Source organism: Arachis ipaensis, chromosome B4, assembly GCF_059453495.1.
Source record: "Arachis ipaensis isolate K30076 ecotype BB chromosome B4, ASM5945349v1, whole genome shotgun sequence".
Taxonomy (NCBI): Eukaryota; Viridiplantae; Streptophyta; class Magnoliopsida; order Fabales; family Fabaceae; genus Arachis; species Arachis ipaensis.
Window position 1 is genome coordinate 70,286,487 of NC_142439.1, and position 21,855 is coordinate 70,308,341.

Below are 21,855 nucleotides of genomic sequence, written 5' to 3' on the forward strand. Positions count from 1 at the left end.
GATTTACAAGGTGACCATAGCTTGCTTCATACCAACAATCTCCGTGGGATCGACCCTTACTCACGTAAGGTTTATTACTTGGACGACCCAGTGCACTTGCTGGTTAGTTGTATCGAAGTTGTGAATGAAAAACGATTTATTAAGACGTGCGTACAGAGTTTCTGGTGCCGTTGCCTGAGTTCACAATTTTGTGCACCAAGTTTTTGGCGCCATTGCCGGGGATTGTTCGAGTTTGGACAACTGACGGTTCATCTTATTGCTCAGATTAGGTAATTTTCTTTTTGTTTTATTTTCAAAAATTTTTCATAAACCTTTCAAAAATTTCTCATCTATTTTCGAAAAAAAAATAAATCTTTTCAAAAATATATTTTTCTTCAGAATTTATAAGAATGAATTCTAGAATTTCATTAAGCATGTTGAAGCCTGGCTGGCTGTAAAGCCATGTCTAATTCTTTTGGATAGGGGCTTCCAACCATCAGCATAGAGGCAAGTTAATTGGAATGTCAGCCGTGGCATGTCTGAGTTACATACTAAAGCTTGGCTGGCTATTAAGCCATGCCTAACCCTTGGATTGGAGCTTTAGACTAAGAATACAAGATTCCTGGAATTCATATTAAAAAATTTTGAAATCCTTATTTTATTTTTCCTATATGTTTTTTCGAAAAAAATATACAAATATCAAAAAAAAATAATAATAAAAATCATAAAAATCAAAAATATTTCATGTTTCTTGTTTAAGTCTTGAGTCAAGTTGAAAGTTTGGTGTCAATTGCATATTCATCTTGCATTTTTCGAAAAATTCATGCATTCATAGTATTCTTCATGATCTTCAAGTTGTTCTTGGTAAGTCTTCTTGTTTGATCTTGATGTTTTCATGTTTTGTGTCTTTTCTTGTTTTTCATATGCATTCTTGGATTCATAGTGTCTATACATGAAAAATTTTTAAGTTTGGTGTCTTGCATGTTTTCTTTGCATTAAAAATTTTTCAAAAATAAGTTCTTGATGTTCATCTTGACATTCAAAGTGTTCTTGGTGTTCATCTTGACATTCATAGCATTCTTGCATGCATTCATTTTTTTGATCCAAAATTTTCATGCATTGAGTCTTTTTCATGTTTTTCCCTCTCATCATTAAAAATTCAAAAATAAAAAAAAATATCTTTCCCTTTTTCACTCATAAATTTCAAAAATTTGAGTTGACTTTTTCAAAACTTTTTAAAATCTAGTTGTTTTTATGACAATCAAATTTTCAATTTAAAAATCTTATCTTTTTCAAAATCTTTTTCAAAAATCAAATCTTTTTCATTTTTCTTATTTATTTTCGAAAATTTTTAAAATATTTTTCAAAAGTCTTTTTCTTATCTTTATCTCCTAATTTTCGAAAATAACATCATCAATTAATGTTTTGATTCAAAAATTTCAAGTTTGTTACTTGCTTGTTAAGAAAGATTCAAACTTTGAGTTCTAGAATCATATCTTGTGATTTCTTGTGAATCAAGTCATTAATTGTGATTTTAAAAATCAAATCTTTTTCAAAACTAATTTCAATCATATCTTTTCAAAAATATCTTTCTATCTTATCTTTTTCAAAATCATATCTTTTTCAAAAATTTGATTTTAAAATATCGTTTCTAACTTCTTATCTTCTTATCTTTTCAAAATTGATTTTCAAATTTGTTTCAACTAACTAACTAACTTTTTGTTTGTTTCTTATCTTTTTCAAAACTACCTAACTAACCCCCTCTCTCTCTAATTTTCGAAAATATCTTCCCTCTTTTTCAAAATTTCTTTTTAATTAACTAATTATTTTAATTTTTGATTTTAATTCTCGAAAAATTACTAACCTTTTTCAAAAACTATTTTCGAAAATCACTAACTCTTTTTCAAAAATAATTTTCGAAAATTCTCCTTCTCTCTCATCTCCTTCTATTTATTTATTCATCTACTAACACCTCTCTTCATCCCACATCTCTGCTCTCGTTACCCTTGTGTTTCTTTCTTTACATTACATTCTTTTCTTCTACTCACACAGGGACCTCTATACTGTGGTAAAAAGGACCCCTATTATTACTATTTTTCTGTCCCTCTTTTTCATATGAGTAGGAACAAGGACAAGAATATTCTTGTTGAAGCAAATCTAGAACCTGAAAGGACTCTGAAGAGGAAACTAAGAGAAGCTAAATTACAACAATCCAGCAAGCACCTTTCAAAAAATTTCGAACAGGAAGAGGAGATGGCAGCCGAAAATAATAATAATGCAAGGAGGATGCTTGGTCTTTACTGCACCTAATTCCAATTTACATGGAAGAAGCATCTCCATTCCTGCCATTGGAGCAAACAATTTTGAGCTGAAACCTCAATTAGTTTCTTTGATGCAGCAGAACTGCAAGTTTCATGGACTTCCATCTGAAGATCCTTTTCAGTTCTTAACTGAATTCTTGCAGATCTGTGATACTGTTAAGACTAATGGAGTAGATCCTGAAGTCTACAGGCTCATGGTTTTCCCTTTTGCTGTGAGAGACAGAGCTAGAATATGGTTGGACTCTCAACCCAAAGATAGCCTGAACTCTTGGGATAAGCTGGTCAAGGCTTTCTTAGCCAAGTTCTTTCCTCCTCAAAAGCTGAGTAAGCTTAGAGTGGATGTTCAAACCTTCAGACAGAAAGAAGGTGAATCCCTCTATGAAGCTTGGGAGAGATACAAAGAACTGACCAAAAAGTGTCCTTCTGACATGCTTTCAGAATGGACCATCCTGGACGTATTCTATGATGGTCTATCTGAATTAGCTAAAATGTCATTGGATACTTCTGCAGGTGGATCCATTCACCTAAAGAAAACACCTGCAGAAGCTCAAGAACTCATTGACATGGTTGCTAATAACCAGTTCATGTACACTTCTGAGAGGAATCCTGTGAGTAATGGGACGCCTATGAAGAAAGGAGTTCTTGAAATTGATACTCTGAATGCCATACTGGCTCAGAATAAAATATTGACTCAGGAAGTCAATATGATTTCTCAGAGTCTGAATGGAATGCAAGTTGCATCCAACAGTACTCAAGAGGTATCTTCTGAAGAAGAAGCTTATGATCCTGAAAACCCTGCAATAGCAGAGGTGAATTACATGGGTGAACCTTATGGAAACACCTATAACCCCTCATGGAGAAATCACCCAAATCTCTCATGGAAAGATCAACAAAAGCCTCAACAAGGCTTTAATAATGGTGGAAGAAATAGGTTTAACAATAGTAAACCTTTTCCATCATCCACTCAGCAACAGACAGAGAACTCTGAAAAAAATACCTCTAATTTAGCAAACTTAGTCTCTGATCTATCTAAGGCCACTGTAAGTTTCATGAACAAAACAAGGTCCTCCATTAGAAATCTGGAGGCACAAGTGGGCCAGCTGAGTAAAAGGATCACTGAAATCCCTCCTAGTACTCTCCCAAGCAATACAGAAGAAAATCCAAAAGGAGAGTGCAAGGCCATTGACATAATCAACACGGCCGAACCTGGAGAGGAAGGGGAGGACGTAAATCCCAGTGAGGAAGACCTCCTGGGATGTCCAGTGATCAATAAGGAGTTTCCCTTTGAGGAACCAAAGGAATCTGAGACTCATCTAGAGACCATAGAGTATTCATCTTCTGAAGAGAATGAGGATGTTACTGAAGAGCAAGTTACCAAGTACCTTGGTGCAGTCATGAAGCTGAATGCCAAATTATTTGATATTGAGACTTGGGAAGATGAACCTCCCTTGTTCACCAATGAACTAAGTGATCTGGATCAACTGACATTGCCTCAGAAGAAACAGGATCCTGAAAAGTTCGTAATACCTTGTACCATAGGCAACATGATCTTTGAAAAGGCTCTGTATGACCTTGGTTCAGGGATAAACCTCATGCCCCTCTTTGTAATAGAGAAACTGGAAATCTTTGGGGTGCAAGCTACTAAAATCTCATTAGAGATGGCAGACAATTCAAGAAAACAGGCTTATGGACAAGTAGAGGACGTGTTAGTAAAGGTTGAAGGCCTTTACATCCCTGCTGATTTCATAATCCTTGATACTGGGAAGGATGAGGATGAATCCATCATCCTTGGAAGACCTTTCCTAGCCACAGCAAGAGCTGTGATTGATGTTGACAGAGGTGAATTAGTCCTTCAATTGAATGAGGACTCCCTTGTGTTTACAACTCAGGGTTACCCTTCTGTAAACATGGAAAAGAGGCACAGTAAGCTTCTTTCAAAACAGAGTTAACCAGAGCCCCCATAGTCAAACTCTAAGTTTAGTGTTGGGAGGCCACAACCAAACTCTAAGTTTGGTGTTGAACTCCCATATCCAAACTCTAAGTTTGGTGTTGGGAAGTCTCAACAATGCTCTGAACAACTGTGAGGCTCCATGAGAGTCCACTGTCAAGCTATTGACATTAAAGAAGCGCTTGCTGGGAGGCAACCTAATTTTTATTTATCTAATTTTATTTTTCTTGTTCTTTCATGTTTTATTAGGTTCATGATCATGTGGTGTCACAAAATAAATATAAAAATTGAAAACGGAATCAAAAACAGCAGAAGAAAAATCACACCCTGGACGAAGACCTTACTGGCATTTAAACGCCAGTAAGAAGCATCTGGCTGGCGTTCAACGCCAGAACAGAGCATGGTTCTGGCGCTGAATGCCCAAAATGGGCAGCATCTGGGCATTTGAACGCCAGAATTGCACCCTGGAGAAGAGCTAGCGCTGAACGCCCAGAACAAGCATGGTTCTGGCGTTCAACGCCAGAAATGGGCAATAAATGGGCGTTCAACGCCAGAACAAGCACCAATCTGGCGCTGAACGCCCAGAGTTGTGTGCAAGGGCATTTTGCATGCCTAATTTGGTGTAAGGTTGTAAATCCTTGAACACCTCAGGATCTGTGGACCCCACAGGATCCCCACCTACCTCCACTCACTTCTTCTCACCCCTCTTTCACACAATCCCATAAACACTCTTCCCCAAAACTCTTCACCGATCACCTCAATCTCTCTTCCCTATAACCACTTCACCATTCACATCCATCCACTCTTCCCCATAAACCTACTTCATAAACCCCCCTCCCTTCCCTATATAAAGCCCTCCATTCTTCTTCATTTTCACACAACACAACCCTCTCTTCCCCTTCTTGGCCGAATACACCCCTCCCCCCTCTCCTCCATATTTTCTTCTTCTTCTTTATCTATTCTTTCTTCTCTTGCTCGAGGGCGAGCAATATTCTAAGTTTGGTGTGGTAAAAACATAAGCTTTTTGTTTTTCCATTACCATTGATGGCACCCAAGACCGGATAATCCTCTAGAAAAGGGAAAGGGAAGACAAAAGCTTCCACCTCCGAGTCATGGGAGATGGAAAGATTCATCTCCAAAGCTCATCAAGACCACTTCTATGATGTTGTGGTCAAGAAGAAGGTGATCCCCGAGGTCCCTTTCAATCTCAAGAAGAATGAGTATCCGGAGATCCGACATAAAATCCAAAGAAGAGGTTGGGAAGTTCTAACAAACCCCATCCAACAAGTCGGCATCCTAATGGTTCAAGAGTTCTATGCCAATGCATGGATCACTAGGAACCATGATCAAAGTAAGAACCCAAATCCAAAGAATTATATTACAATGGTTCGGGGGAAATACTTAGATTTTAGTCCGGAAAATGTGAGGTTGGCGTTTAGCTTGCCTATGATGCAAGGAGATGCACGCCCCTACACTAGAAGGGTCAACTTTAATCAAAGGTTGGACCAAGTCCTCATGGACATATGTGTGGAAGGAGCTCAATGGAAGATTGACTCCAAAGGTAAGCCGTTTCAATTAAGAAGACTGGACCTCAAGCATGTGGCTAGAGGATGGTTGGAGTTCATCCAACGCTCCATCATCCCCACTAGCAACCGATCTGAAGTTACTGTGGATCGGGCCATCATGATTCATAGCATCATGATTGGAGAGGAAGTAGAAGTTCATGAAGTCATCTCCCTTGAATTCTACAAAATAGCCGAAAAGCCCTCTCCTGGGGCAAGGCTAGCTTTTCCTCATCTTATTTGCCATCTATGTTACTCAGTTGGAGCTTTCATAGAAGGAGACATTCCCATTGAGGAAGAGAAGCCCATCACTAAGAAAAGGATGGAGCAAGCAAGAGAGTCCATTCATGGATCTCAAGAGACGCATGAAGCTCATCACCATGAGATCCCAGAGATGCCTCAAATGCATTTACCTCCAGAAAACTATTGGGAGCAAATCAACACCTCCCTAGGAGAATTAAGTTCCAACATGGGACAATTAAGGGTGGAACATCAAGAGCACTCCATCATCCTTCATGAAATAAAAGAAGATCAAAAAGCAATGAGGGAGGAGCAACAAAGACAAGGAAGAGACATAGAAGAGCTCAAGGACATCATTGGTTCCTCAAGAAGGAAACGCCACCATCACTAAGGTGGACTCATTCCTTGTTCTTACATTCTCTGTTTTTCGTTTTCTCTATGTTAAGTGCTTATCCATGTTTGTGTCTTCATTATATGATCATTAGTATTTAGTAACCTTGTCTTAAAGTTATGAATGTCCTATGAATCCATCATCTCTCTTAAATGAAAACTGTTTTAATTTAAAAGAACAAGAAGTACATGAGTTTCGAATTTATCCTTTAACTTAGTTTAATTATATTGATGTGGTGACAATGCTTCTTGTTTTCTGAATGAATGCTTGAACAGTGCATATGTCTTTTGAAGTTGTTGTTTAAGAATGATAAATATGTTGGCTCATGAATGCTCTTGAATTTTGAAGGTAAGTGGGGTTTATGAAGTAGGTTTTTGGGGAAGAGTGGATGGATGTGAGTGGTGAAGTGGTTATAGGGAAGAGAGATTGAGGTGATTGATGAAGAGTTTTGGGGAAGAGTGTTTATGGGATTGTGTGAAAGAGGGGTGAGAAGAAGTGAGTGGAGGTAGGTGGGGATCCTGTGGGGTCCACAGATCCTGAGGTGATCCTGTGGGGTCCACAGATCTTGAGGTGTTCAAGGATTCACAACCTTGCTCCAAATTAGGCCTGCAAAATGCCCTTGCACACAACTCTGGGCGTTCAGCGCCAGATTGGTGCTTGTTCTGGGCGTTCAGCGCCAGCTCTTCCCCAGGGTGCAATTCTGGCATTCAAACGCCCAGATGCTGCCCATTTTGGGCGTTCAGCGCCAGAACCATGCTCTGTTCTGGCGTTGAACGCCAGCCAGATGCTTCTTACTAGCGTTTAAATGCCAGTAAGGTCTTCCTCCAGGGTGTGATTTTTCTTCTGCTGGTTTTGATTCCGTTTTCAATTTTTATATTTATTTTGTGACTCCACAAGATCATGAACCTAATAAAACAAGAAAGAACAAGAAAAATAAAATTAGATAAATAAAAATTGGATTGCCTCCCAACAAGCGCTTCTTTAATGTCAATAGCTTGACAGTGGGCTCTCATGGAGCCTCACAGATGTTCAGAGCATTGTTGAGACTTCCCAACACCAAACTTAGAGTTTGGATATGGGAGTTCAACACCAAACTTAGATTTTGGTTGTGGCCTCCCAACACCAAACTTAGAGTTTGACTGTGGGGGCTCTGGTTGACTCTGTTTTGAGAGAAACTTACTGTGCCTCTTTTCCATGTTTACAGAAGGGTAACCTTGAGTTGTAAACAAAAGGGAGTCCTCATTCAATTGAAGGACTAATTCACCTCTGTCAACATCAATCACAGCTTTTGCTATGGCTAGGAAAGGTCTTCCAAGGACGATGGATTCATCCTCATCCTTCCTAGTATCAAGGATTATGAAATTAGCAGGGATGTAAAGGCCTTCAACCTTTACTAACACGTCCTCTACTTGTCCATAAGCCTGTTTTCTTGAATTGTCTGCCATCTCTAATGAGATTTTAGTAGCTTGCACCCCAAAGATTCCCAGTTTCTCTATTACAGAGAGGGGCATGAGGTTTATCCCTGAACCAAGGTCACACAGAGCCTTTTCAAAGATCATGTTGCCTATGGTACAAGGTATTACAAACTTTCCAGGATCCTGTTTCTTCTGAGGCAATGTCAGTTGATCCAGATCACTTAGTTCATTGGTGAACAAGGGAGGTTCATCTTCCCAAGTCTCAATACCAAATAATTTGGCATTCACCTTTATGATTGCACCAAGGTACTTGGCAACTTGCTCTTCAGTAACATCCTCATTTTCTTCAGAAGAGGAATACTCATCAGAGCTCATGAAGGGCATAAGGAGGTTTAATGGAATCTCTATGGTCTCTAGATTTGTCTCAGATTCCTTTGGTTCCTGAAAAGAAAACTCCTTATTGATCACTGGACGTCCCAGGAGGTCTTCCTCACTGGGATTTACGTCCTCCCCTTCCTCTCCAGGTTCGGCCATGTTGACTATGTCAATGGCCTTGCACTCTCCTTTTGGATTTTCTTCTGTATTTCTTGGGAGAGTACTAGGAGGGATTTCAGTGATCCTTTTACTCAGCTGGCCCACTTGTGCCTCCAAATTTCTAATGGAGGACCTTGTTTCATTCATGAAACTTATAGTGGCCTTAGATAGATCAGAGACTAAGTTTGCTAAATTAGAGGTATTTTGTTCAAAGTTCTCTGTCTGTTGCTGAGTGGATGATGGAAAAGGTTTACTATTTTTAAACCTATTTCTTTCACAATTATTAAAGCCTTGTTGAGGCTTTTGTTGATCCTTCCATGAGAGATTTGGGTGATTTCTCCATGAGGGGTTATAGGTGTTTCCATAAGGTCCACCCATGTAATTCACCTCTGCTATTGCAGGGTTTTCAGGATCATAAGCTTCTTCTTCAGAAGATACCTCTTGAGTACTGTTGGATGCAGCTTGCATTCCATTCAGACTCTGAGAAATCATATTGACTTGCTGAGTCAATATTTTATTCTGAGCCAATATGGCATTCAGAGTATCAATTTCAAGAACTCCCTTCTTCATAGGCATCCCATTACTCACAGGATTCCTCTCAGAAGTGTACATGAACTGGTTATTAGCAACCATGTCAATGAGTTCTTGAGCTTCTGCAGGCATTTTCTTTAAGTGAATGGATTCACCTGCAGTGGTATCCAATGACATTTTAGCTAATTCAGACAGACCATCATAGAATATGTCCAGGATGGTCCATTCTGAAAGCATGTCAGAAGGATAAAGTGAGATGTCAAAACTATTCAAGAGGCAAAAAGTAGCTGTGGCATTTATGTATCCGGAGGTAATACTGGAAAACAAAGTGCTTAGGGCCACGGCCAAGACTCATAAAGTAGCTGTGTTCAAGAATCATCATACTAAACTAGGAGAATCAATAACACTATCTGAACTCTGAGTTCCTATAGATGCCAATCATTCTGAACCTCAATGGATAAAGTGAGATGTCAAAACTATTCAAGAGGCAAAAAGCTACAAGTCCCGCTCATCTGATTGGAGCTATGTTTCATTGATAGTTTGGAATTTATAATATATTCTCTTCTTTTTATCCTATTTGATTTTCAGTTGCTTGGGGACAAGCAACAATTTAAGTTTGGTGTTGTGATGAGCGGATAATTTATACGCTTTTTGGCATTGTTTTTAGTATGTTTTTAGTAGAATCTAGTTACTTTTAGGGATGTTTTCATTAGTTTTTATGTTAAATTCACATTTATGGACTTTACTATGAGTTTGTGTGTTTTTCTGTGATTTCAGGTATTTTCTGGCTGAAATTGAGGGACTTAAGCAAAAATCAGATTCAGAGGTAGAAGAAGGACTGCTGATGCCGTTGGATTCTGACCCCCCTGCACTCAAAGTGGATTTTCTTGAGCTACAGAACTCAAAATGGCGCGCTTCCAATTGCGTTGGAAAGTAGACAACCAGGGCTTTTCAACAATATATAATAGTTCATACTTTGGCCAGGTTTAGATGACGTAAAAGGGTGTTGAACGCTAGTTCTACGCTGCTGTCTGGAGTTAAACGCCAGAAACACGTCACAAACCAGAGTTGAACGCCAGAAATACGTTACAACCTGGCGTTCAACTCCAGAAAGAGCCTCTGCACGTGTAACATTCAAGCTCAGCCCAAGCACACACCAAGTGGGCCCCGGAAGTGGATTTATGCATCAATTACTTACTTCTGTAAACCCTAGTAGCTAGTTTATTATAAATAGGACTTTTTACTATTGTATTAGACATCTTGGGACGTCTGGTTCTTAGATCAGAGGGGCTGGCCATTCGGCCATGCCTGAACCTTTCACTTATGTATTTTTAACGGTAGAGTTTCTACACTCCATAGATTAAGGTGTAGAGTTCTGCTGTTCCTCATGAATTAATGCAAAGTACTACTGTTTTTCTATTCAATTCAACTTATTCCGCTTCCAAGATATTCATTCGCACTTCAACCTGAATGTGATGAACGTGACAATCATCATCATTCCCCCACAAACGCGTGCCTGACAACCACTTCCGTTCCACCTTAGATTGAATGAGTATCTCTTGGATCTCTTAATCAGAAACTTCGTGGTATAAGCTAGATTGATGGCGGCATTCATGAGAGTCCAGAAAGTCTAAACCTTGTCTGTGGTATTCTGAGTAGGACTCTGGGATTGAATGACCGTGACGAACTTCAAACTCGTGAGTGCTAGGCGTAGTGACAGACGCAAAAGGAGGGTGAATCCTATTCCAGTGTGATCAAAAACCTTAGATGATTAGCCGTGCTGTGACAGAGCATTTGGACCATTTTCAGAAGAGGATGGGATGCAGCCATTGACAAGGGTGATGCCTCCAGACGATTAGCCATGCAGTGATAGCGCATCGGAGCATTTTCCAGAGAGGATAAAAAGTAGCCATTGACAACGGTGATGTCCTTACATAAAGCCAGCCATGGAAAGGAGTAAGACTAGTTGGATGAAGACAGCAGGAAAGCAGAGGTTCAGAGGAACAAATGCATCTCTATACGCTTATCTGAAATTCTCACTAATGAATTACATAAGTATTTCTATCGTTATTTTATGTTTACTTATTATTTAATTTCGAAAACTCCATAACCTTTTGATATCCGCCTGACTGAGATATACAAGGTGACCATAGCTTGCTTCATACCAACAATCTCTGTGAGATCGACCCTTACTCACGTAAGGTTTATTACTTGGACGACCCAGTGCACTTGCTGGTTAGTTGTATCGAAGTTGTGAATGAAAAACGATTTATTAAGACGTGCGTACAGAGTTTCTGGCGCCGTTGCCTGAGATCAAAAACTTGGTGCACGAAATTGTGATCTCATGGTAACGGCACCAAAAACTCTGTACGCACGTCTTAATAAATTGTTTTTCATTCACAGCTTCGACACAACTAACCAGAAAGTTCACTGGGTCGTCCAAGTAATAAACCTTACGTGAGTAATGTTGACAAGTCATCTTAGCCTAGTTTCACTAGTCTTTTTCGTTTGTTTTCATTTAGTTTTATGCACTTTCTTACGCCATAAGTAAGCCAATTGGGTTGAATTTCATGTTTCCTTTGATTCAATCAACCATAGATAAATTGATGTATTTTTATGAGTTTTTGTGCCATAATTGCTCATATGACAAGAATAAGAATAACTCTCATGATTATGGCATAGCTTTGATACAATTGTTGATTGATGATAGGTGGAATAAAGCTTGGAAGAAGGTTGCAAGAATGGGCTTGAAAAGAGGGATTCATGTTTGAGCTAACGTTTGCCTCAAACGTTAACTCAAATGTGAGAAGCAGATGAAGAACACCCTGGAGGAGAGCCAACGTTTGCGCCAACGTTTGCCTCAAACGTTGAGGCAAACGTTGGCTGAAGAAGAAGCAGGGGAAGGCAATGTTTGCGCCAACGTTTGCCTCAAACGTGAGGTCAAACGTTGGCGCCAAAAAGAATGAAAAATAGCACTCCTGGGCATGGCAACGTTTGAGCCAACGTTTGCCTCAAACGTGAGGTCAAACGTTGGCTACATTTTGGCAAGAAAGAGCATGGAAGAGCACCCTTGATTGATGGGTTAGATGAGCTACGTTTGCGCCAACGTTTGCCTCAAACGTTGGGCCAAACGTTGGCCAAAAAGGGAGCCTGGGAAGAACCACGTTTGAGTTCACGTTTGACCTCAAACGTTGGCTCAAACGTGGATGACAGCAAATGGGCTATCTGCATAATGCCTCACACAAGGGACGTTTGAGTCAACGTTTGCCTCAAACGTTGACTCAAACGTGAATGGTTCATGGCCCGGTTCACAAATGGATTTCTTCCCAACACCAAGAACAATCAACAGAGGCTATTATCAACCCAATTCCATCAAGACTAAAGGCCCAATTCAAGGCTTAATGATCATTTGAAGAAAGTGTATAAATAGCTTAGGATTTGAAGTTTTAAGGGAGCTTTTCTTTTTAGAGTTTTCTTTAAGAATTTTCATAGTATTCATAGTAGAGAGCTTTTGGGTTTTAAGCTGTTTGGAGATTCTGAGTCTTGGGGAAGGAGAATTGAATTCTCTTCCTCTTAGTTTTCTTATTTTTCAATTTCATCTACACTTGTCTTGAGTCTTGGGTGTTGAAGAATTGAGGAAGTTCTGTCTCAATCTCACCTTGAGATCTCTCTGTTTTTCTTACTGCAGCTGCTGGAAAATTGAACTTGAATTTACATTTCTACATTGCTCTCTTCTTTAATTTGGCATTTGCTCTCTAAATTTGGATCTAAGAAGGCATTGAGATCTAGACGTAGTTATTTAGTCTCTTGGGTCCTGAGATCTATTGGTTTGCATTTTAATTTCCTTGTTTAATTACTACACCAAGTTTATTTTCCTTTTAGTTTTGAGATCCGGTTCAACTAATTACATCAACTACTCTTCATTCTGTTAAGTTTTGCTTTTCCCTGTTTAATTCCTGCAGATCCAATTCCCATTCCCCTTTTATTTTTCAAGTCATTTATAGTTCTTGCACTTTAAGTTTCTGGAATTTACATTACTTGCACTTTAAGATTCAGCTCTTTTTCTTTTTGTTCCCTTTAATTTCCTACAAATCACCCACTCCCCTTTACATTCTATGCAATTTAATTCCTGTCAACACAATTTCACACAATCAACACTTGTTTGTTTGACTAATTCAACCACTAAACTAAAATTGTTCAATCCTTCAATCCTTGTGGGATCGACCTCACTCATGTGAGTTTTATTACTTGATGCAACCCGGTACACTTGCCGGTGAGTTTTGTGTTGGATCGTTTTCCGCACATCAAGTAAGGGTCGATCCCACGGAGATTGTTGGTATGAAGCAAGCTATGGTCACCTTATAAATCTCAGTCAGGCGGATATAAAATAGTTATGGAGTTTTCGAACATAAATTATAAAATAGAAAATAAGGTTAGAAATACTTATGTAATTCATTGGTTAGAATTTCAGATAAGCGTATAGAGATACATTCGTTCCTCTGAACCTCTGCTTTCCTGCTGTCTTCATCCAATCAATCTTACTCCTTTCCATGGCTGGCTTTATGTAAGGACATCACCGTTGTCAATGGCTACTTTTTATCCTCTCTGGAAAATGGTCCGATGCGCTGTCACTGCATGGCTAATCGTCTGGAGGCATCACCCTTGTCAATGGCTGCATCCCATCCTCTTGTGAAAATGGTCTAAATGCTCTGTCACAGCACCGCTAATCATCTGAGGTTCTCGATCATACTGGAATAGGATTCACCCTCCTTTTGCGTCTGTCACTACGCCCAGCACTTGCGAGTTTGAAGTTTGTCACAGTCATTCAATCCCAGAGTCCTACTCGGAATACCACAGACAAGGTTTAGACTTTCCGGACTCTCATGAATGCCGCCATCAATCTAGCTTATACCACGAAGATTCTGATTAAGAGATCCAAGAGATACCCATTCAATCTAAGGTAAAACGAAAGTGGTTGTCAGGCACGCGTTCGTGGGGGAATTATGATGATTGTCACGTTCATCACATTCAGGTTGAAGTGCGAATGAATATCTTAGAAGCGGAATAAGTTGAATTGAATAGAAAAACAGTAGTACTTTGCATTAATCTTTGAGGAACAGCAGAGCTCCACACCGTAATCTATGGAGTGCAGAAACTCTACCATAGAAAAATACATAAGTGAATATAGGGTAAGCATGGCCGAGTGGCCAGCCTCCCATGGAGGTCTAGAGATCTAAAATTGATCAAAAGATGTCTAATACAATAGTAAAAAGTCCTATTTATACTAAACTAGTTACTAGGGTTTACAGAAGTAAGTAATTGATGCATAAATCCACTTCCGGGGCCCACTTGGTGTGTGCTTGGGCTGAACTTGAATGTTACACGTGTAGAGGTCAATCTTGGAGTTGAACGCCAATTTGTAACGTATTTCTGGCGTTCAACTCTGGCTTGTGACGTGTTTCTGGCGTTTAACTCTGGACAGCAGCGTAAAACTGGCATTCAACGCCTTTTTACGTCGTCTAAACTTAGCCAAAGTATTAACTATTATATATTGCTGGAAAGCCCTAGATGTCCACTTTCCAACGTAATTGGAAGCGTGCCATTTTGAGTTCTATAGCTCCAGTAAATGCACTTTGAGTGCAGGGAGTCAGAATCCAACAACATCAGCAGTCCTTCTTCAAACTCTGAATCTGATTTTTGCTCAAGTCCCTCAATTTCATCCAGAAAATGCCTGAAATCACAGAAAAACACACAAACTCATAGTAAAGTCCAGAAATGTGAATTTAACATAAAAACTAATGAAAACATTCCTAAAGTTAACTAGATTCTACTAAAAACATACTAAAAACAATGCCAAAAAGTGTATAAATTATCCGCTCATCACAACACCAAACTTAAATTGTTGCTTGTTTCCAAGCAACTGAAAATCAAATAGGATAAAAAGAAGAGAATATACTATAAATTCCAAACTATCAATGAAACATAGCTCCAATTAAATGAGCGGGACTTGTAGCTTTTTGCCTCTTGAATAGTTTTGGCATCTCACTTTATCCATTGAAGTTCAGAATGATTGGCATCTATAGGAACTCAGAGTTCAGATAGTGTTATTGATTCTCCTAGTTCAGTATGATGATTCTTGAATACCTCTATTTTATGAGTCTTGGCCGTGGCCCTAAGCACTTTGTTTTCCAGTATTACCACCGGATATATAAATGCCACAAACACATAACTGGGTGAACCTTTTCAGATTGTGACTCAGCTTTGCTAGAGTCCCCAATTAGAGGTGTCCAGGGTTCTTAAGCACACTCTTCTTTTGCTTTAGACCTTGACTTTAACCGCTCAGTCTCAAGTTTTCACTTGACACCTTCACGCCACAAGCACATGGTTAGGGACAGCTTGGTTTAGCCGCTTAGGCCAGGATTTTATTCCATTAGGCCCTCCTATCCACTGATGCTCAAAGCCTTGGGATCCTTTTTATTTACCCTTGCCTTTTGGTTTTAAGGGTTATTGGCTTTTTGCTCTTGCCTCTTGGTTTTAAGAGCTTTGGCTTTTTCTTCTTGCTTTTTCTTTTTCTTTCTATTTTTTTTTCGCTATTTTTTTTTCTGCAAGCTTTGTTCTTTGCTGCTTTTTCTTGCTTCAAGAATCATTTTTATGATTTTTCAGATTATCAAATAACATGTCTCCTTGTCATCATTCTTTCAAGAGCCAACATATTTAACATTCTTAAACAACAACTTCAAAAGACATATGCACTGTTCAAGAATTCATTCAGAAAACAAGAAGCATTGTCACCACATCAATATAATTAAACTAAGTTCAATGATAAATTCGAAACTCATGTACTTCTTGTTCTTTTGAATTAAAACATTTTTCATTTAAGAGAGGCGATGGATTCATAGGACATTCATAACTTTAAGACATAGTCACTTAGATATTAGTGATCATAAAGTAAAGACACAAACATAATTAAACATGAAGCATAGTAAACGAAAAACAGGAAAATAAGAACAAGGAGATTAAGGAATGGGTCCACCTTAATGAGGGTGGCATCTTCCTCTTCTTGAAGAACCAATGGTGCTCTTGAGCTCCTCTATGTCTCTTCCTTGCCTTTGTTGCTCTTTCCTCATAGCTCTTTGATCTGTAGTCAATTGCTCTACCACTGAATTATGGAAAAACAAAAGCAATGCCCACACCAAATTTAAGAGGTTTGCTCATTCTCGAGCAAAAGAAGAAAGAAGTGGAGAAGATGGAGGAGATGGAAGTGTGTGAATGGGTGGGTTTGGGAGGGAAATGGTTTGAATTTGAATGGTGAGGTAGGTGGAGATCCTGTGGGGTCCTCAGATCCAGTGGTGTCAAGAATTTAGCATCCTTGCTCCAATTAGGCGTACAAAATGCCCTTATTGTGCAATCCTGGCGTTTAACGCCAGACTGCTGCTTGTTTCTGGCATTAAACGCCCAAATGTAGCCTGTTTCTGGCGTTTAATGCCAAACTGATGCTTGTTTCTGGCGTTAAACGCCAGCTTGGTGCTTGTTTCTGGCGTTAAACGCCAGACAGATGCTTGTTTCTGGCGTTTAAACGCCAGAATGATCTTCCTCCGGAGTGTGCTATTTTTCATGCTGTTTTTCATTCTGTTTTTGATTTTCCATTTGTTTTTGTGACTTCACATGATCATGAACCTAAAGAAAACATAAAATAGCAATGGAAAATAAATAGATATAATTAAATAACATTGGGTTGCCTCCCAACAAGCGCTTCTTTAATGTCAATAGCTTGACAGTGAGCTCTCATGGAGCCTCACAGATAATCAGAGCAAGGTTGGGACCTCCCAACACCAAACTTAGAGTTTGGTTGTGGCCTCCCAACACCAAACTTAGAGTTTGACTGTGGGGGCTTTGGTTGACTCTTCAGTGAGAGAAGCTTTTCATGCTTCCTCTCCATGGTTACAGAAGGAGAACCTTGTGTCTTATAGTTTGCAATGTCTTCAAACCACAGTGCTTCCTGAATAGCAAACAATTGCTCATCCGGAAAGGTTTCAGAGATCTCAGTAGGAGGGAGGGATGCTCCTGCTACTGGTTCTATCCGGGACAGGTGATCAGCTACTTGATTCTCTGTCCCTTTTCTGTCTCTTATTTCTATATCAAACTCTTACAGAAGCAACACCCATCTTATGAGCCTGGGCTTTGAATCCTGCTTTGTGAGTAGATATTTAAGAGCAGCATGGTCAGTGTACACAATCACTTTTGATCCTACTAAGTAGGATCTAAACTTGTCAATGGCATAAACCACTGCAAGTAATTCTTTTTCTGTGGTTGTGTAATTTTTCTGGGCATCATTTAAAACACTGCTAGCATAATAAATGACATGCAGAAGCTTGTTATGCCTCTGTCCCAATTCTGCACCAATGGTATGGTCACTGGCATCACACATTAGTTCGAATGGCAATGTCCAGTCTGGTGCCGAAATAACTGGTGCTGTGACCAGCTTAGCTTTCAGGGTCTCAAACGCCTGCAGACACTTTGTGTCAAACACAAATGGCGTGTCAGCAGCTAGCAGATTGCTCAGAGGTTTTGCAATTTTTGAAAAATCCTTTATAAACCTCCTATAGAATCCTGCATGCCCCAGAAAGCTTCTGATTGCCTTAACATTGGCAGGTGGTGGTAATTTTTCAATTACTTCAACTTTAGCTTGATCCACCTCTATTCCCTTGTTTAAAATTTTTTGCCCAAGGACAATCCCTTCAGTCACCATAAAGTGACATTTTTCCCAGTTTAAAACTAGGTTGGTCTCTTGGCATCTTTTCAGAACAAGTGCTAAATGGTTAAGGCAGGAGCTGAATGAGTCTCCAAATACTGAAAAGTCATCCATGAAGACTTCCAGAAACTTCTCTACCATATCAGAGAAGATAGAGAGCATGCACCTCTGAAAGGTTGCAGGTGCGTTACACAGACCAAAAGGCATCCTTCTGTAGGCAATCACTCCAGAAGGACATGTGAATGCTGTTTTCTCTTGGTCCTGAGGATCTACTGCAATTTGGTTGTAACCGGAATAGCCATCCAAAAAGCAGTAATATTCATGACCTGCTAGTCTCTCTTGCATCTGGTCCATGAATGGTAAAGGAAAATGATCCTTCTTGGTGGCTGTATTGAGCCTTCTGTAGTCAATACACATACGCCACACTGTAACTGTTCTTGTAGGAACCAGTTCATTCTTTTCATTATGAACCACTGTCATTCCTCCCTTCTTAGGGACAACATGGACAGGGCTCACCCAGGGGCTATCAGAAACAGGATATAATCCCAGCCTTTAGTAACTTAGTGACCTCTTTCTGCACCACTTCATGGCGGGATTTAGCCGCCTCTGTCGTTGAACCGCTGGCTTAGCATCATCCTCCAATAGGATCTTGTGCATGCATCTGGCTGGGCTAATGCCCTTAAGATCACTTATGGACCACCCAAGAGCAGTCTTGTGTGTCCTTAGCACCTGAATTAGTGCTTTCTCTTCCTGTGGCCCTAAAGCAGAGCTTATGATTACAGGAAAAGTGTCACCTTCTCCCAGAAATGCATATTTCAGGGATGGTGGTAGTGGTTTGAGCTCGGGTTTAGGAGGTTTCTCCTCTTCCTGAGGAGTTTTCAGAGGTTCTTTTATTTCCTCTGGTTCCTCCAGATCAGGCTGAACATCTTTAAAAATGTCCTCTAGCTCTGATTCGAGACTCTCAGTTATATGGACCTCTTACACCAGGGAGTCAATAATATCAACGCCCAAGCAGTCGTCTGATGTGTCTGGATGTTGCATAGCTTTGACAACATTCAACTTAAACTCATCCTCATTGACTCTCAGGGTTATCTCCCCTTTTTGGACGTCAATAAGGGTTCGTCCAGTTGCTAGGAATGGTCTTCCTAGAATGAGAGTTGCACTCTTGTGCTCCTCCATTTCCAGCACTACAAAGTTAGTAGGGAAGGCAAATGGCCCAACCTTGACAATCATGTCCTCAATTATGCCTGATGGGTATTTAATGGAGCCATCAGCAAGTTGAAGACAGATCCGGGTTGGTTTGACCTCTTCAGTCAAGCCAAGCTTTCTGATAGTGGATGCAGGGATTAGGTTGATGCTTGCCCCAAGATCACATAGAGCTGTCTTAGTGTAGTTACCCTCTAATATGAATGGTATCATAAAGCTTCCGGGATCTTTAAGCTTTTCTAGGAAGCTTTTCAGAATGACTGCACTGCATTCTTCAGTGAGGAGAACCCTTTCAGTTTCTCTCCAATCCTTCTTATGACTCAAGATATCTTTCATGAACTTGGCATAAGAGGGTATTTGCTCAAGTGCCTCTGCAAACAGAATCTTTATTTCAAGAGTCCTGAGATAGTCTGCAGGCGGGCAAATTGCTTATCCTGCTCCTCTTTGCGGAGTTTTTGAGGATAAGGCATCTTGGCTTTGTATTCCTCAACCTTAGTTGCTGCAGGTTTATTTCCTACAGAGGTAGGTTGAGAAGCCTTCTTGAGGGATTTATTATCAGCACTTGCAGGTGTCTGATCCCTCATTGGCATTTGAAAGCCAGGGTTGGAAGCTGGAGTAGCGTTAGACGCCAACTCCTCATCTGTTCCTGGCGTCTGAACGCCAGAACTGTGCTTCCTTTGGGCGTTTAACGCCAGTTCCTTGCTTGTTTCTGGCGTTGAACGCCAGTCCTGAGCATGGTTTGGGCGTTCAGCGCCAGCCTTCCACCCAATTTTTGGCGTTTTAGTGCCAGAATTATTTTTCCCTGGGCTCTTACTGTCCTCAGATGGAATTTGGGTAGTTTGCTCATTTCTTGGCTTTCTGCTGCCTTGAGGTGGGGTATTTAATGTTTTCCCACTTCTTAATTGAACTGCTTGGCATTCTTCTGTTATTTGTTTTGACAGCTGCTGCTTTGTTTGCTTTAATTGTTCTTCCATATTTATATTAGCCATCCTTGTCTCTTGTAGTCTCTCCTTGAATTCGGCTAACTGTTTTGTTAGAAAATCCAATTGCTGATTGAATTCAGTAGCTTGTTTAGTAGGACTGAGTTTAGTAGTCACTGTTTTAGCCTCTTCTTTCATGGAAGGTTCGCTGCTTAAGTTCAGATGCTGATTTCTGGCAACTGTATCAATGAGCTCTTGAGCTTCTTCAATTGTCTTCCTCATGTGGATAGATCCACCAGCTGAGTAGTCTAGAGACATCTGAGCTCTTTCTGTATGCCCATAATAGAAGATGTCTAGCTGAACCCACTCTGAAAACATCTCAGAGGGGCATTTTCTTAGCATATCTCTGTATCTCTCCCAGGCATCATAAAGAGATTCATTATCTCCTTGTTTAAAGCCTTGGATGTCCTGCCTTAGCTGTGTCATCCATTTTGGAGGAAAGTATTGATTCAGGAATTTCTCTGTCAGCTGTTTCCATGTCTTTATGCTAGCCTTAGGTTGGTTATTTAACCACCTCTTGGCTTGGTCTTTTACAGCAAATGGAAATAGTAATAATCTGTAGACATCCTGATCTACTTCCTTATCATGTACTGTGTCAGCAATTTGTAAAAAATGTGCCAGAAACTCTGTAGGTTCTTCCTGTGGAAGACCGGAATACTGGCAACTTTGCTGCACCATGATAATGAGCTGAGGATTCAACTCAAAGTTACTGACTCCAATGGAGGGTATACTGATACAACTCCCTTATGAAGCAGTAGAGGGGTTAGCATATGACCCCAGAGTCCTTCTGGACTGTTCATTTCTACTTAGATCCATGATGGAGAAAGGGAGATGATGTAAAAAAAAATTATTTTTATTTATTTAATTATTATTTATTTCGAAAATAAAATAATTTAAAGTAAAATAAATAAAAATGGGTGAAGATTTTCAAAAAATTGAGAGAGGGAAAAGGGAAAAAAAAGAAAAAAATGGTTAGGGAGTTTTGAAAAAGATATGATTTGAAAAAGATTTTAAATTTTGAAATAAAAATCTGAATTTTAAAAATAAATTTCGAAAATTTGTTTTAAAATAGAGAGAAAAGATATTTTTGAATTTAAAGAGGAAAGAGAAAAACAATAAGATAGCACAAGATTTAAAATTTTTAGATTTAATACTCCTTGTTTTCGAAAATTTTGGAGGGAAAACACCAAGGAACACCAAACTTAAAAATTTTAAGATCAAGACACAAGGAAAACTCAAGAATACTTTGAAGACTCACAAGAACACAAGAACATGAAGAAAGAACACCAAACTTAAAATTTTTAGTAAACCAAAATAAAATTTTCGAAAAACAAAGAAAAATCAACAAGAAAACACCAAACTTAAAGTTTGGCACAAGATTTGATAGAAAAATTATTTTTGAAAAAGAAGATTTTGAAAAAAATATAAAAGATTCTGACCCAATTGCCAAGAACACAGACTAACGCTCTAGCCAACTGAGTTATAAATGTAACACTTGTTTTGGAGAAGTATTTTTAAATAACTAAGAATGAAAAATTTATTTTTTTTTTAAAACTAATGTTTTGAAAGGCACAAGAAAAACAAGAAAAATCACAAAACAAGAAAAACTAAAGATCAAACAAGAAAAAAAATTCAATTATAAAAATATAATTTTCGAAAAATTTTTTTTTTGAAAGAAAAAAATAAGGATTCTAAAATTTTAACCAAAAACAATATTAGAAGACTCTAAACCAAAAAGAAAAATTTTTCCAAATCTAAGCAACAAGATTCACCGTCAGTTGTTCAAACTCAAATAGTCCCCGGCAACGGCGCCAAAAACTTGATGCACGAAATTGTGATCTCATGGTAACGGCGCCAAAGACTCTGTATGCACGTCTTAATAAATTGTTTTTCATTCACAACTTCGATACAACTAACCAGCAAGTGCACTGGGTCGTCCAAGTAATAAACCTTACGTGAGTAAGGGTCGATCCCACGGAGATTGTTGGTATGAAGC

General features: G+C 39.3%; 1 non-coding gene across 1 annotated transcript; it reads right to left on the minus strand.

Annotated features, from left to right (window-relative positions):
- Positions 1-2,626: 2,626 nt before the first annotated feature.
- LOC148567848 (small nucleolar RNA R71) lies at positions 2,627-2,734 on the minus strand. The gene has a single exon (XR_015882956.1). It is a non-coding gene; the product is annotated as a small nucleolar RNA R71 (small nucleolar RNA).
- Positions 2,735-21,855: the final 19,121 nt, after the last annotated feature.